The following is a 14,902-nucleotide window of genomic DNA, read 5'->3' as shown; positions in this document are numbered from 1 at the left end:
AAGAAGGTTGATATCTCTGTACTTTTGAAAAAACTACAACTGAAGTAAAGATCAAAAGCTGGCAGAAATAAAAAATAAATTTCAGAATTTGGGTTAGACACAACCCAAACTTATGTTTTTATAGTGACTATGTGGATATTTTGCATAAATGGTCAAGAAACTACTTTACATAAATTAGTGTTTGTTAATGCAATCAAGAAATGTAACCCATATGAAAAGATGTTATCAATTGCTGAGGAACTGGAAGGCTGAAACTTTTATTTCCCTGGTCAAAAGGTGAGCCTAGCTATTCCCCTCTTCTTTTAAGTAAAATAAAGACATAGTTTGAAAATGCACCTACCCATTTAGCTCAAAAGTTAAGTCCTGTCTGGCTGTAACATAAAAATAGCCATTCCTCTGTCTGAACATGAAAATAGCACTTCCCAACAACAGCCCAATGTCTTAGAGTTGCAAAAGATGTTTACTTTCATTAAAAAAAACCTTTTCCTCTAGTTTTTATTTTGGAATTGTGTAGGTGTTCTAGTAGCGGTAAGCAGGTATATAAGGCTCGGAGACAAACCTATTAGAGCACACTTCCCACAGTAACTGAGAAAGTCTTGAGATATTCACAACTTTCTACATGGTAGGTTGAGAATATGTGCTGGTAAAATGCATATTCTCCTCCCCTTTTAAAAGTTTTGGATATACTGAAATAATGATAATGACCATAACTAACTGTCTAATCTCTGCAGAATACTTTATATTCATTCATTCATTCATTCAATCATTCATTCAGCAAATACTTATTGAAGACCTACCAAGCACTTAGCAGTTCACATTGTCTCTCAACTCTGCTGTTCTAGAGCAAAATCAGCCATAGTCAAGACATTAACAAATGAATATGCTTGTGTTCCAATAAAACTTTATTTGCAAAACAGCTTTGTCAATTTCCAAAATAGGGTAAAAAGAATCAGGAGTTCAAATATGTCATCGGCTTTAAACAGGATGATCAAAGTGAGTCTCATTGAGAAGGTAACATTTAATCAAAAACTAGAAGTAGGTGAGCAAGTCAGACTTGTGGTTCCATGGAGGAAGAGAATTTCAAGTAGAGAGAGCAGCCAGTGCTAAAGTCCTGTGACAGCAATATGCCTGGTGTGCTTTAAGGCTTAGAAAGCAGATCAGTCTAGCTAAGAGAGAATGTGGGCAGCCCCATTTGTAACCACTTCAATTGGTATCACCAATTCATTTTCTTTTTCTTCCTTTCTTCATCCTTCTGTTAAATAAAACATGTTTTACTACATTGAGGATGGGGTCAGAAATAGACCTTTTTCTGACTAGGAAAGGTAAGGCAGCATTGGTATGTTTTGTTTTGTTCCTATTAAAGCCTTGATTCAACTCTATATCAAGACAGGGATGACAGATGAAGGGAAGAACATCTAACCACCAAGGTTTCCACTAGGAATCTTTAACTAACACATTCTAATCCTCAGCAAAACTGGCTGAATAAAGGTTTATAATCAAAAAAGCAACTATAAAATACTGCCTTTTTATTTACTTGGCCTTTTTGTTTCTGAAGTTCTTTCAAGGGGCAGCTGACCATAATGTTTTTATGGAACTAAAAGACAGTTATTTCTAAATTGTCAATAAAGTTGTCTTCTCAAAAGAATTCTCTGACTCCAGACCTGGTGTGCTGCAGAGGAAGAATAACACAAGCTGCCAGAGCAAAGCCAACCAGTGTTCTTCAGTCCACAGGCTCACTCAGCCTGGCCAGCACACCAGTGCTTACAACCAAGGTGTCCTGACCTACCTTGGTGGTTGGGGATGCCTGTGTGTAAAATTGTTTTTCAGGCAAAATCTGATGGAGTCAGCTTGTAGTGCAACTTGGAATGCCAACTTTTAATTTATATCCCATCTTGTTCCACAAAACTATTGTTCTTATGAAAGGATAACACAGACAAGAATAGAGGTTAAAACAAGAGCCTGGGTAAGATTAGCAAGCAGAAATGCACATACAGGTTGCTAACACCTCACTGTTCTCTCAGCCTGGCCCCAAACCTTCTCCAATTTTCTCTGCACTGCAGCTCCCCCTGGAATTCTCCTTCCAATTGCCAGAATGCACAACAGTGCGGTCCCCTTCTGCTTGGGAATGCTAGTGCCACACCTCTGAGACTCAGGTAACTCTTATTCTTCTTTGGGCTCAAAGAGCACTTTTTCAAATTAAGTCTAGTCCTGTTTTGCATTCTCATGGTATAAAGCTTTCTTTCCTCTGAAGCACTTTTCAGTTTGTAGTTTCCACATTCATCTGAGTGACTAATGAATATCTATCTGCCTCTTCCACTTAAACAGAAGCTTCATGGAGACAGCAATCCTCTCCTTGTGTGCCCCATCATTTCCCCAGTGGTTCCTGACATATAATGGCCACTGCATAAATATTATTACACAACAGAAGTTTCCCAGCAGTCAAAGGCAAGAGATAAGCATGATAAGTTAAAATATTTACAAAGTCAATTAGTAAAAGCAAACAGCTTTCCCCACATTTTGAGCAAAATTTCTCCATGGGTCCTCAAAAATATAACATAGTGTGAGTTTGTACACCACATCCTTATACTGATACAATACATTTTTGAACGGCTCTTTCTTTCATTGTCTCTTAATGCAGTCCTATGGTAACATGCCAAGTCAGCATTCAAAGAAACAATTCTAGGTGATCCGAGGACACTTTCCTCAGGGTTCTAGTACAAAGGTAAAATAACATTAATGAAACTGAGGGAGAGGGACTGCATGTCTTTCAGGCACTTCTTCATAAATATTTCTTCCAATCAGGATTATGTTCTGATTGGACAGCTGAGAGTTGGTTATAGTCTCTGTGAACACGTAAAGGGCAAACCCACATCCACTTTGACAGTCAGCTAGAAGAGTAATGATTATTCAATTGACTATTGTTCAAAATAGAACATGCATTCATCAGGATAAAGAATGATTCATGGTTTCCATTCATTTGTGAAAGAAGACCGTGGTTCACACTCCCCTCTTGTGGCCACTTTCAAGTATACTGGCTTCTACACAAGAGCATAGAAATCAGATTTCTTCTTTCAAGTCAGGTAACCTGAGAATCACTTATTCTTTAATTCTATAGAATGTCAGACAATAGTTTTTTTTTTTAATTGGCATGATGTTTAACAGCACCATAAAACAAGGATCAAGAGATGCTGTATTAAATTTGCGATGATCAGTGTTTAAAAACTCAATATTTGAGCTAAAGCTAGTGGAAGATTTGATGCAAATACAGGAGAGGCCTCATCATTTCTTGCACATTACCCTTCCTTAATTATATTGACCTTCTCTCAATCTATGCCATTCAACTAACACATCAGTAGATTTAGGAGTTTTGGAGAGTGTGGAAAGAAATGATCTGGTGAATGGAGCAATCAACAGAATCACAAAATGCTCATTTTACATATGTTTATTGAGTAATTACCACTGTAGGAAAGCAAGGTTATAGAAGAAATAATCCCAGTTTTAAAATATCATCTAATAGGGAGAGAGGACTTGTATATACATAACTATAATATATGATGAAAGTGATTAATGTCCCCAAATTAAATTAATATGCTATTTCTCCATGATAAAGAACAAAGCCAGAGATGGTAAGTAAAGGGGGACAGATGATAAGCTGCTTCTTCTGAGTCAATACATTCTAGTACAGGACAAATACAGATACAGCACTTACTCTGACTCAGGTGCTCTAAGAACTTTATCAAAAACTATGTAATTCACCTCAGACCCATTAGGGAGTGTGTGTATTATGTTCCATTGAGTTGGCTCCAACTCCTGATGACCCTGTGAATGAGTGAGGTCCACAATGTTTTGTCCTCAACAGCTCTGCTCAGCTCCTGTATCATCCATTAGAATTGCAATCATTAAAAAAAAAAGGGGGGGGGGACTTCTGGCCAAGATGGAGGCTTAGACTGACACGCTCTGTCTCCCTCTACAACTGAGTGGAAATACAGCTACCTCAAAACCAAAGATAACTATAAATTCCAGAAAATAAAACTACATGGAAGCTCAACGTATGAAGTTATAAACCAGCAGTGTTGTCTGGACAGGTAGGAGGGGCGAGATCGGAATCAGGATGGAAGGGTCGGGCTGAGCTGTCCACGGTAGTAGTGGGTATAGCAGGAGGACTAGAAATGCCAGGGGAACAATCCTGGCTGCAGTCGAGACCTGGAAGCTCGCGATTCTAATGCTGGGAAAGGTAGACCCCCTATTGCCTTTTACTGTGAGGCCATGGGGAAGGAGCCTCCTGATCTCTCAGTGGAGAGTAACAGCAGGAATCCATCTTGGACCCCCATCCCCACACAAAGCACCACAGAGCGGTGAGAAAGGTCGCCAGTTGGCTGGGTAGTGATGATGGCACGGGGCACCGCCCCCTACAGCCCACCCAGGAAACAAAGGTAAACAGAAAGCTGACAGGATGAAACAGACCATGATTGAAATCCCAGTGACGCAGCTCACCAGGCAGCAGATGAAGGACCTAACCAATGAGCAAATAAGAAATCTTTCTGAGGCTCAGTTCATAAGGTGGCTTACAAAATTAACAAAAGTTTTGTAACAAGACGGGGAAGGAATGAAAGCTATGCATACTGAAATGAATGAAAATGCATATGAGACAAGTGGTGAGGAAATGAAAACCAGAGATCAAATCAACAAATCGGAACACAGTGCGGAAAGAGGAAACAAAAAGGGAGGAACACGAGGAGAGGCTCAGAAACCTCTGGAACAGCTATAAGTGAACGAACATTCAAATAATAGGATTGCCAGAGGGCGAAGAAGAAGAACTAGAAATAGAATATTTATGTGAAAAAATAATGAAGCAGAACTTCCTGAACTTGGGGAAGGAAATAGACTTACAGGTCCAGGAAGCACAGAGAGTTCCAGAAAAACTGGACCCAGGGAGAACCACTCCAAGACACATTATAATCAAATTGTCAAAAATTAAGGATAAAGGAAAAAAATCTTAAAAGCAGCAAGAGAGAAGAGAATATGTACAAAGGGGTCCCAATAAGACTGTCAGCTGATTTCTCAAAATAAACTCTGCAGGCAAGAAGGGACTGGCAAGAAATATTCAAAGGAATGAAAAGCAAAAACCTACAACCACAATTACTTTATCCAGTGAAGCTGTCATTCAGAAAGAAGGGCAGAGAAAGTGCTTCCAGGACAAAGTAAAACTGAAAGAGTTCATCAGAGCCAAACCACTGTTATAGGCAATGTTAAAGGGACTTGTTTAGGAGAAGGAGGATCAAAACTATGAACATTAAAATGAAAACTGCATCACAACAAACAACAACAGAAGCTAGGGAATCGAAACAAAGGCAAACTAAGTAGGCAACGAGAGTGGAAAAAGAATTATAGGTATGAGGAACATATTGGGGGGAGGTCAGCAGGGAGGGGGAAAGGGAAAAGGGAGGGAGATGGTACAGGAATTAAGAAGCATAGTAGGAGGGAGTGGAGTAGACTAGAAGAGGTTGAGAAGAACTATATGCACAACCAATGGACAGGGACTAAAAGGGGGGGACAACTTGAGGGAGGGGGTCACTGGGTGGAGGGGAGCAGAGGGAAAAGAAATTGGGACAACTGTAACAGTATAATCAATAAAACATATTTAAAAAACAGGAAATAACAAATGTTGGCAAGGGTATGGAGAAATTGGAACCCTGTGCACTGTTGTTAGCAATGTAAAATGCTATAGCTACTGTGGAAAACAGTATAACCATTCCTCAAATATATATATATATATATATATATATATATATATATATATATATATATATATATATATATATAACTAAAAGTTACTATATGGTCCGACAATTCCCTTTCTGGGTATATCCAAAAGAATTGAAAGCTGGGTCTCAGAGAGATATTTGCACACCCAGGTTCATTGCAACATTATTTACAATAGCTAACACATAGAAGCAGTACAAGTGTCCATTTACAGAGCCATGAATAACCAAAATATGGTGTATACATAGAATGGGATATTACTCAGCCTTAAAAAGGAAGGAAATTCTGGCACATGTTACAATATAGATGACATTATGTCAAGTAAAATAAGCCAGTCAGAAAAAGACAAATACTATATGATTCCACTCATGTGAGGTACTTAAAGTAGTCAAAATCATAGAGACAGAAATAGAAATAGAAACATTATTGCCAGGACTCTGAGGGGTGGGAGGGAGTGTGGGTTAATGTCCAATGGGCACAGAGCTTCAGTTTCACAAGATCAAAAGGGTTATGGGGCCAGATGGTGCTGTGGCCGCACATCATTATCACTGGGCTGTGCTCTTGGAGTGGTTAAGGTGGTACATTTTATCTTATATGTATTTTACCACAGTAAAAAAAAATCTTTAAAAAAATATGCTATTTAAAGCAAGACCTAATACCTAACTTTATTTCAGTTTCAGCCTCTCCAGCAAGCTCATCTAAACTGGTTAATCTGGAATTTCCTGGTCATCATCAGTGAGGTAATCTGCCTAAGAGACCCCATTGTCTCCCCAAATGAGGTGACCTTTCCAGAAAAAAATTTTTTTTTAGTATGTGACTTCCTTGTTCCACCCCCTCTATGCCTTTAAAAACCTTTTATTTTCTGTAGCTCCTTGAAGATCCTTTCTATTGGGTTGACAAAAGACTTCACTTGGTTTTTTTCCCCTATGATGGCTGGAATAGCACTTAGTTGTCTTGAATTTCATTCAGAACAAATTTTTAAAATGTATTATGACAGCTGTCATAGAAACATGAATTTTTAAAAAATCAAATTTGGTGAATTTTTATGTAGCTATTTTAATATTAAAGATGGAAGAAAGTATCCAACATTTTCAGCATATTATGTTTTATTATTTCAAGAAAGGTAACAATATAACTGAAACAAAAAAGGATTTGTGCAGTGTATGTAGAAGGTACTGCGACTGATCAAACATGTCAAATGTGATTTGGAAAATTTCATGCCGGAGATTTCTCTCTGGACAATGCTCCATGGTCAGGTAGAACAGTTGAAGATGATAGCAGTAAAATTGAGACATTAATTGAGAACAATCAATGTTATACCATGCAGGAGATACCTGGCATACTCAAAATATCCAAATCAATAAAGTTATTGATGAAAATGAAAAATGTGTCTTTTATTGTATGGAAAAAACAAAATGGACTTTTTGACCAACCCAATATTGCTGAATGAGATGCTGCCCAATTCATAAATTGTTCAATAAAGACAATTAGATTTTTAACATTAAAAAAAAATGTGTTATTGAAATTCAGAGATAGAATAACTTCCAATCAGAGGTAGCAAAGAAGGTTTCTTGGAAAGGATGCATCTATATTGGTCCTTGAAGGACTGGTAGGATTCAAGCATGAAGGTTTCAGGCAGAGGAAACTACCTAAGCAAAAGCATCAAGGCAGAAAATCACAAAGCAAGGAAAAAGAGAATGAAGGGAAGATAATACATAAAATGGCACATGGCTTTAAATGCCTGGCTCATGAGTTCAGAATTGACTTGGTAGGCAGTGAGAAGCTATTGAAAGCATGTGCAAGAGATACTCACCCTGCTATTTTTGCTGAATCTCAACCAACTGCTAACATACAACATGAGAAGTGCTGACAAGATGAAAGACATTATAATTATGAAAATTTTTCATCTCCTCTGAAAAGCAGCTATAACGTTTTCCAGAAGTTATTCTGACTTGTTTCTTTACAAATTTCTTAGAGTAATGAATACTGTTATATGTATTTTGTAAAGTTCAGCAGGAAAACATGAATGACTCAGTTTCTCCACACATAGTAATTGATTACAGCAGCATGAAAATTGTGTATTTTTATGCATGAGTTGTGTTTTGGTCAATTGGTGAGGCTCATTAGTCAAGGAGGCAAAATCAATTCTTGGGAGGGGCAAAAAATCCTATTATATCTATAAACACAGTACATAAATGGATACACAGTATATCTGTGATATTACAATTTTATTGAGCAGGATGAGGGTGGGGACACAGGAAAAAATATTGAAAAACCCCTTGAGAAAGTTATAATGAAAAGAAATTTTTCAGGAATACTAAACTGAAGAGAACAGGCATGGTGCAAATTGTTCGTTTTGTCTCGGTTTGTGCAGCCAGCCAGTTAATGCTAGTGCAGACTATAACCAGTCCTAATCTGGTTCTCTCACCATTTGCTAGCACTCGAGCCTCAGTGTAGTGCCACCAGCACTCATGTGTACAACCAGACCACGTGAAATCACCATAACACACCCAGAGTGCTCTTTCACATCTGAAATACTGACAAAAATACAAATGCTGTTGCTCAAAACAAGAAGAAATAACAACCACTGGAACAAATTTCCAGAATAGGATTGCTTCATTGTGCAAACAGTACTTCTTAGTCTAAAACATCTTGCTCTGGGAACTTAACACTAAAGCCAAAAAAACATCAGACAGATTTGGAATGGGGCCGCTTTTGGCTAGCAACAGCAGAGTGACCTCACCATGAGAAGGCCCAAGCATAAACTTTGGTCTTGGTGAACAAGACACATCCCGCTAGTCAAATGCACAGAAATATTAAGATGTATGGCTGCATCTCACTTGGATGAGAGATATGCACACCAAGTGATCTGATGGATCGACCTCTGTGTTTACCCCAAGGTGAGATCAGAACAAGAGAGCAGCTACACAGCTCAATTTACTAGTGTGTGGTCCACCTCAGTTTTCCCAAACTCAATGAAGGTTCTGTTCTGTCTGAGAAAAGACAGCGACATAGGACTCCAGGGACCGATGTGATCAGCTGCTGTTTTTACAGAGCTTGACTAAAGGATGCTTTTCATCCCTCTGCCTGAAAGTCATCATCCCTCACAGAGTATATTAGCAGTTTATGTGAAAAGAGGAGGCGTTCTAATTTCTATTACAGAAAGCTCCATGACAATCTCCAGCAACATTCAGCTACCATATTAGTGGCCTTCATCATCATCATCATCTTTATTATTAACATAATTATTATTAATTAAGGCCTAGTTAAGTCATGCATTGGACAAAGCACTATGCAAACATCATCTCTTTTCCTTGAAATTACCCTATGAGGTAGGCATTATTATCCTCATTTGACAAATAAGGTCATGGAGACAGAGAGAGACTAAGTAATTTGCCCAAGGTCACACAGCTAGAAAGTATTACAGCTGGGACTTGAGTTCAGGTCTGTCCAACTCATCAGTTCTATACTATACCTCCAGAGAGAGGAAGGATTTTTAACATGTGTTCTATCCTCTAAGAGCTTAATTGATGTGATTTAGATTAAGAGGTAGTAGAATTTATTTTGGGTAGTATTCAATGGCATCAGTAATTAGCAAAATCCTATTAGGTCTTCTGAACATCCTTTGTCAATTTGGCACCTGATAGGGAGGTAGGCCCAAAAGATTGAAAGTACAAGAAAATGGCAAGCACTGAACTCCTAATGTTCTTCCATTTAAAGTTAACCAATTCTGAATCAAAGTGCTGGATATATGTACCTACATATACCTTCTGGGGATGGAACTCAGACATATGTGTCTAGCACATTATTAATGGATTTGACAGTCCATGTTCACAGCCCAATAACATCAGACTGGGTTCTTTCAGAATCTTTCATAGGTGACTAAAATTTCTCAGAAGACAAAAAAATAAAAGATTTCTTGCTATTGGGATGAAGGAGTTTAGGAATACAAAAAAGGAAACGGCTCTTGACTACTAAATGAAAATCTCACATAGATACAAAAATATCATTATGAACTTGACCACATAAGAACATATGTACATTTTGATTAAACTGAGAATGATCTTAAGAAATTCCAGGGCCATCATCAACAAATCAACAAACAATAAGTGCTGGCATGGATGTGGAGTAAAGGGAACCCTAGTGCACTATTAGTGGGAATGCAAGCTGGTGCAGCCAGCTTGGAAAACAATGGAAAACAATATGGAATTTCCTTTAAAAACTAAAAATGGAACTGCCTTTTGGTCCAGTGATTCCACTGCTAGAATTATACCCGAAGAATCCTGAAACACCAATTCAAAAGAACATATGCACCTCTAGCAGCACTATTTACAATAGCCAAGTGCTGGAAACAGCCTAAGTGCCCATCTGTAGATGAGTGGATCAAAAAACTGTGGTGTATTTACACAATGGAATACTATGCAGCAGAAAGAAAGAAGGAACTCCTAGCATTTGCGACAACATGGATGGAACTAGAGAGAATTATGCTTAGCAAAATAAACCAAGCAATGAAAGACAAATACTAATAATATTACCTAATACAGGAAACTAATGAACAACACAAACAAAAGAGCAAAATAGAACCAGAGGCGTGTAACAAGAAGACTCACAATGACTAGGGGGAAGAGGGGGAGGAAGAGAAGAGGGGGAGTTCTAGTTAAGGAACTAGTATAAATGACCCATGGACATGGACATTGAGAATGGGGTGGGGATTGACTCAGGGAGAAGGGTTGGGCGGGGTGAGGGGAGAGCAATGAAGGGAAAATGGGACAACTGTAATAGAAAATCAATATATAAATAATTTTTTTTTAAAGAAAGAAATTCCAGGAAAATAATGCATGTTAAAAAATCCGTTTTGTTCCTCAGGCCTCTGCAGCTTTACCTCTATGACTTTCAACTTCATTCTTTAAATCCAGCCATCCACCTAAAATTATGCTCAATCATTATTTTCCTGAAATCTTCAAAGCTTTCTCATGTTCCTAGGGTCCAAATTTTCACATAACTCCCATCTTGTAATCTCATCATACCCTGTTTCCCCGAAAATAAGACATCCCCCGAAAATAAGACCTAGTGCAATTTTTTCAAGCTTAGAAATATAAGGCCTCCCCTGAAAATAAGACCTAGCAGCAGTCATTGCTACAGCTCCCCCCAGATTCTTGATGGAATTCAGAATTTGGCTGGCTATGCTGATGTCTGTGATGACATGACTACAGTATATTAATAAATGTTGATTTTTTTGTTCAACAATATATGTGAATTCTTGTTCATGGAAAAATAAGACATCCCCTGAAAATAAGACCTAACACGTCTTTAGGAGCAAAAATTAATATAAGACACTTTTATTTTCGGGGAAACACGGTAGCTGTTGAGTTGCACTATGTTTACTAGATCCAGCTCCCTCTAGTGGGCACCACTATCACTGCCACCAATCTCACCAGGCACTCTGCAGCTGCTGAGCACTGTCACTGCCAGTCAACACCACTACTGCCATCACCCCAAGGGGCTACACTGTGTGCTGTTGTCTGTGGCTAAAGCCACTGAAATGCTGAAGTAGTTCTGTGCGTTCCAGAGTTATCTATACACCAAAGCATGCTGGGCTTTTTATACTGAGTCACCTGGGGATGAAGGTAGGGCTGCTTATGCCCTGGTTTCTCAAGAGATTCAATTAAATTACTTGTTTCAGTTAAACCCAGAATTACCTTCTCCAAAATGCTATTGAGTCCACGGAGGGCTGGCTTAGGATAAAATCTAAGGGGAATCATCTATTCCACCACTCTACTGGTTATATTATTGAGCTAAGCCTGTCTGCCTGGCTTCCTATTTCTTTAGAATGAGTCTTGCCCAAAAAGTCCTGGGCTCTTCCTGGGGGACCCACCCTACTCATCCCTCAAACATGTCCGAATTTAATCAGTAGTGCATAAAACTGGGTTCAAACTGAACCCACAGACCAGGGGTCAGAATTTATTCACAAATAGCAGTTACTTTTGGCAGCAGGGAGGGGGTTGCTAATATTAACATTGATGAATAAAACACCACAGATAGACTGTCAGTGTGTCACAAAATTTCTTTACTTATTTGGACTTCAACCCTTTTCCATTACCTGTCCCCCAAAGGATGTTGTAGGAAACTACTAAAAGAAAAATGATATTGGCAAAGATGCTGGAAGGGTACCTTTTGCTGCTTTACATAGTGTCTTATATGTGTTTCCTGAATTTCCTTACATTATGAATTCTACCACTAACCATATTTTCCTCAGTCCTTTGGTTGACCAGAAGTTTAGAGTCAAATCTGTAACTCACCTTGTAGTGTGTTGAGTTGTGTTCCTTAAAAAAAGTATGTTCAAGTCTCAAAACCCTGCTAGTTATGAATAGAACTTCACGTGGAAATAGGGTCTTTGCAGGTGTAATTAAATTAAGATAAAATCGTACTGGCTTAGCATGGGCCTTAGATCCAATTACTGGTGCCCTTATAAGAAAATAGGACACAGAAGTTCAGAGACAACACATTGGGGGAAGACCATGTGAAGACTACGGTAGAGGTTAGAATGATACAGCTACAAACCAAGGAATGCCAGAGATTGTTGGAAGACACCAAAACTAGAAAGACATAAGCTTCCTTACCTAAAGCTTTTTTAGGGAGCCTATGACTGCTGATTTCAGGTTTCTAGCCTCCCTCCAAAACTTTAAGTAAATAAATTTCTATTATTTTAAGCCACTCAATTTTAGGTAATTTGTTATGGCAACTGTTGGAAACTAGTAGAAATTTTGGGTACTGATAATTGACGCTATTACCAAATTTCCAAAAATGTAGAAGTGGCTTTGGAATTGGTTAATGGGTGGTAGTTGGAAGATTTTTGAGGCATATAATAGAAAAAGTCGAGATTGCCTAAAGAGATTGTTGGTAGAAATATGGGCATTAAAGCAATTCTGGTGAAGTCTTAGAAAGAATTAAGAGCTATAGAGAAATCATCTATCATTGTAGAGAATACCTATATTGTCATGAACAGAATGTTGGTAGAAATATAAATGTTAAAGGTAATTCTGGTGAGGTCTCAGAGGAAATGATAAACATGTTATTGGACACCAGAAAAAAGACATACTTGTTATAAAGTGGCAGGAACTTTGCTGAATTATCTCCTACTGTTGGGTGGAATGCAGAACTTGTACATGATGAACTCGAATATGGAGCTGAGGAGATTTCCAAACAAAGCATGGAAGGCTGAGCTCCGTTTCTCTTTGCTTTTCATAGTAAAACATGAGAGGAATGAGAAAAATAGAGGAAGAAACTACTAAGCAAAAAAGGAGCCAGAACTTAATAATTCTGAAAATTCTCAGCCTCCAAAGAGCAAAAAATGGAAAGCACATTTGGGAAAGAACATCAAGGGTACTGTGACAGAGATTAGGGATATGAGGGACCCATGGAAACAATCAAACTTCTCAATAAAGCCAGGAGCCAGGAATAAAGATGAATTTATCCATGAAAGGGCTGTGGAAGACCTTCTTTTCTGATGACTTAGACCCTCATAGAGTACACAGGAGACCTAAAAGTTTCTTGAGAAGTTATACCAGCAGAAATGCATCTACACTACACTGAAAGGGGAAAGACAGAATGAAATAATGGCTGGCAGACTTCCGAAATGTTATATGGCTACAAACACGTGTTATCCTTCAAGGAAAAGAAAGAATGGCTCCTGTTACAGGCTGAATTGTGTTCCCCCCAAATTTATATGTTTAAGTCCTAACCCTCAGTATCTCAGAATATGACTATAGTTGAAGATAGAGCTTTTAAGGTAATTAAGGTAAAATGAGGCCATCAGATATAACTGATGTTCTTCGAGGAGCTTAGGACACAAACCCACACAGAAGAAAAGCCAGGTGAAGACATGGTGAAGACAGTCATTTGCAAGCCAAGGAGTGAGGCCTCAGAAGAAACCAACTCTGCCAACATCTTGATGTTGCGCTTCTAACCTCCAGAACTGTGAGAAAATAAATTCCTGTTGCTAAAGGCATCCAATCTGTGGTGTTTGTTATGGTAGCTTTTACAAACTAACACATGGTGTAAGCGAGGAGGAGGGTCCTAGGGGTGTTATAAACTGAATTGTGTCCCCTCAAAAAGTCCATATATTAAAGCCTTAACTCCTATTATGGCTGAATTTAAAGATGGAGCATTTGAAAAGGTAATTAAGGTTAAATTAGGTCATATGATAGAGCCCTAATCCAATAGGACTTGTGTTCCTAAAGGAAGAGAAAGAGATACCAGAGGTGCTTGAGCATGGAGAAAAGGCTATGTGAAGACACAGTGAGAAGACAGCCACCTGCAGGCTGAGGAGAGCAGTCTCAGGAGGTACCAGCCCAGCTAGCAACTTGATCTTGGACTTCTAGCCTCTAGAACTATTGGAAAACAAATTTGTTATTTAAGTCATCCAATGTGTGGTATTTTATTACAGTAGCCCTAGCAAACTAACATGGTGTAAGTGAGAAAGAGGGGCCTACAGGCCAGGTCCGGGCCAAGATAATTATTGACACTGTTTTCATTGCAGCTTTCCTTCATCTGCACTCATTTCCACTACTCCAAGCGAACCATGCCCGCCTCTGACAATGAGGGTATGTCTGGTCTCTTAGACTTCTAATGGGAAGGAACAATGATATTACTTTTAGATCACCCAGAAACTTGTGCTATGTATAACAAAAAGGCTCATCCAATGCTTGAGGACTGATTCATAAGTTCTTTAGATCTTCATTTGAATCGGAAGTTCTTAACTTCACAGAACCCCTGCGTGCAGGAGTTCATAGATGGACTCAAAGGGACTCTCAAAGGGACTCCAAGCACTTTTGTTAAACCCTTCTTCCTAATGCTGATGGTCAATTCATACGCAGTAAAGCAATAAACTCTTTATTAGTCAAAGTTCTCCCATCACATTTAGACACTGGATAAGCTTCTAAATCTGAGCTACAGCTCCATCTGTTAAATGAGCATTGCTGTAAGGTTTATTGTCCTCAGCTTCATGAACTGTATTTTATAAATGACATCTTCAGAAACAATAAGAATTTGGATATTTGCCCACAAATATTCCCAAAATAAAGCCATATTTAAAAGACATTTTGGATTCAAAATCCTTTTGTTTTTTAAAAAGTCCTCT

The sequence above is a fragment of the Furipterus horrens genome, unplaced genomic scaffold (genome assembly GCF_987537825.1).
Source record: "Furipterus horrens unplaced genomic scaffold, mFurHor1.1.pri manual_scaffold_2, whole genome shotgun sequence".
NCBI lineage: Eukaryota > Metazoa > Chordata > Mammalia > Chiroptera > Furipteridae > Furipterus > Furipterus horrens.
This window is presented reverse-complemented; position numbering follows the sequence as displayed.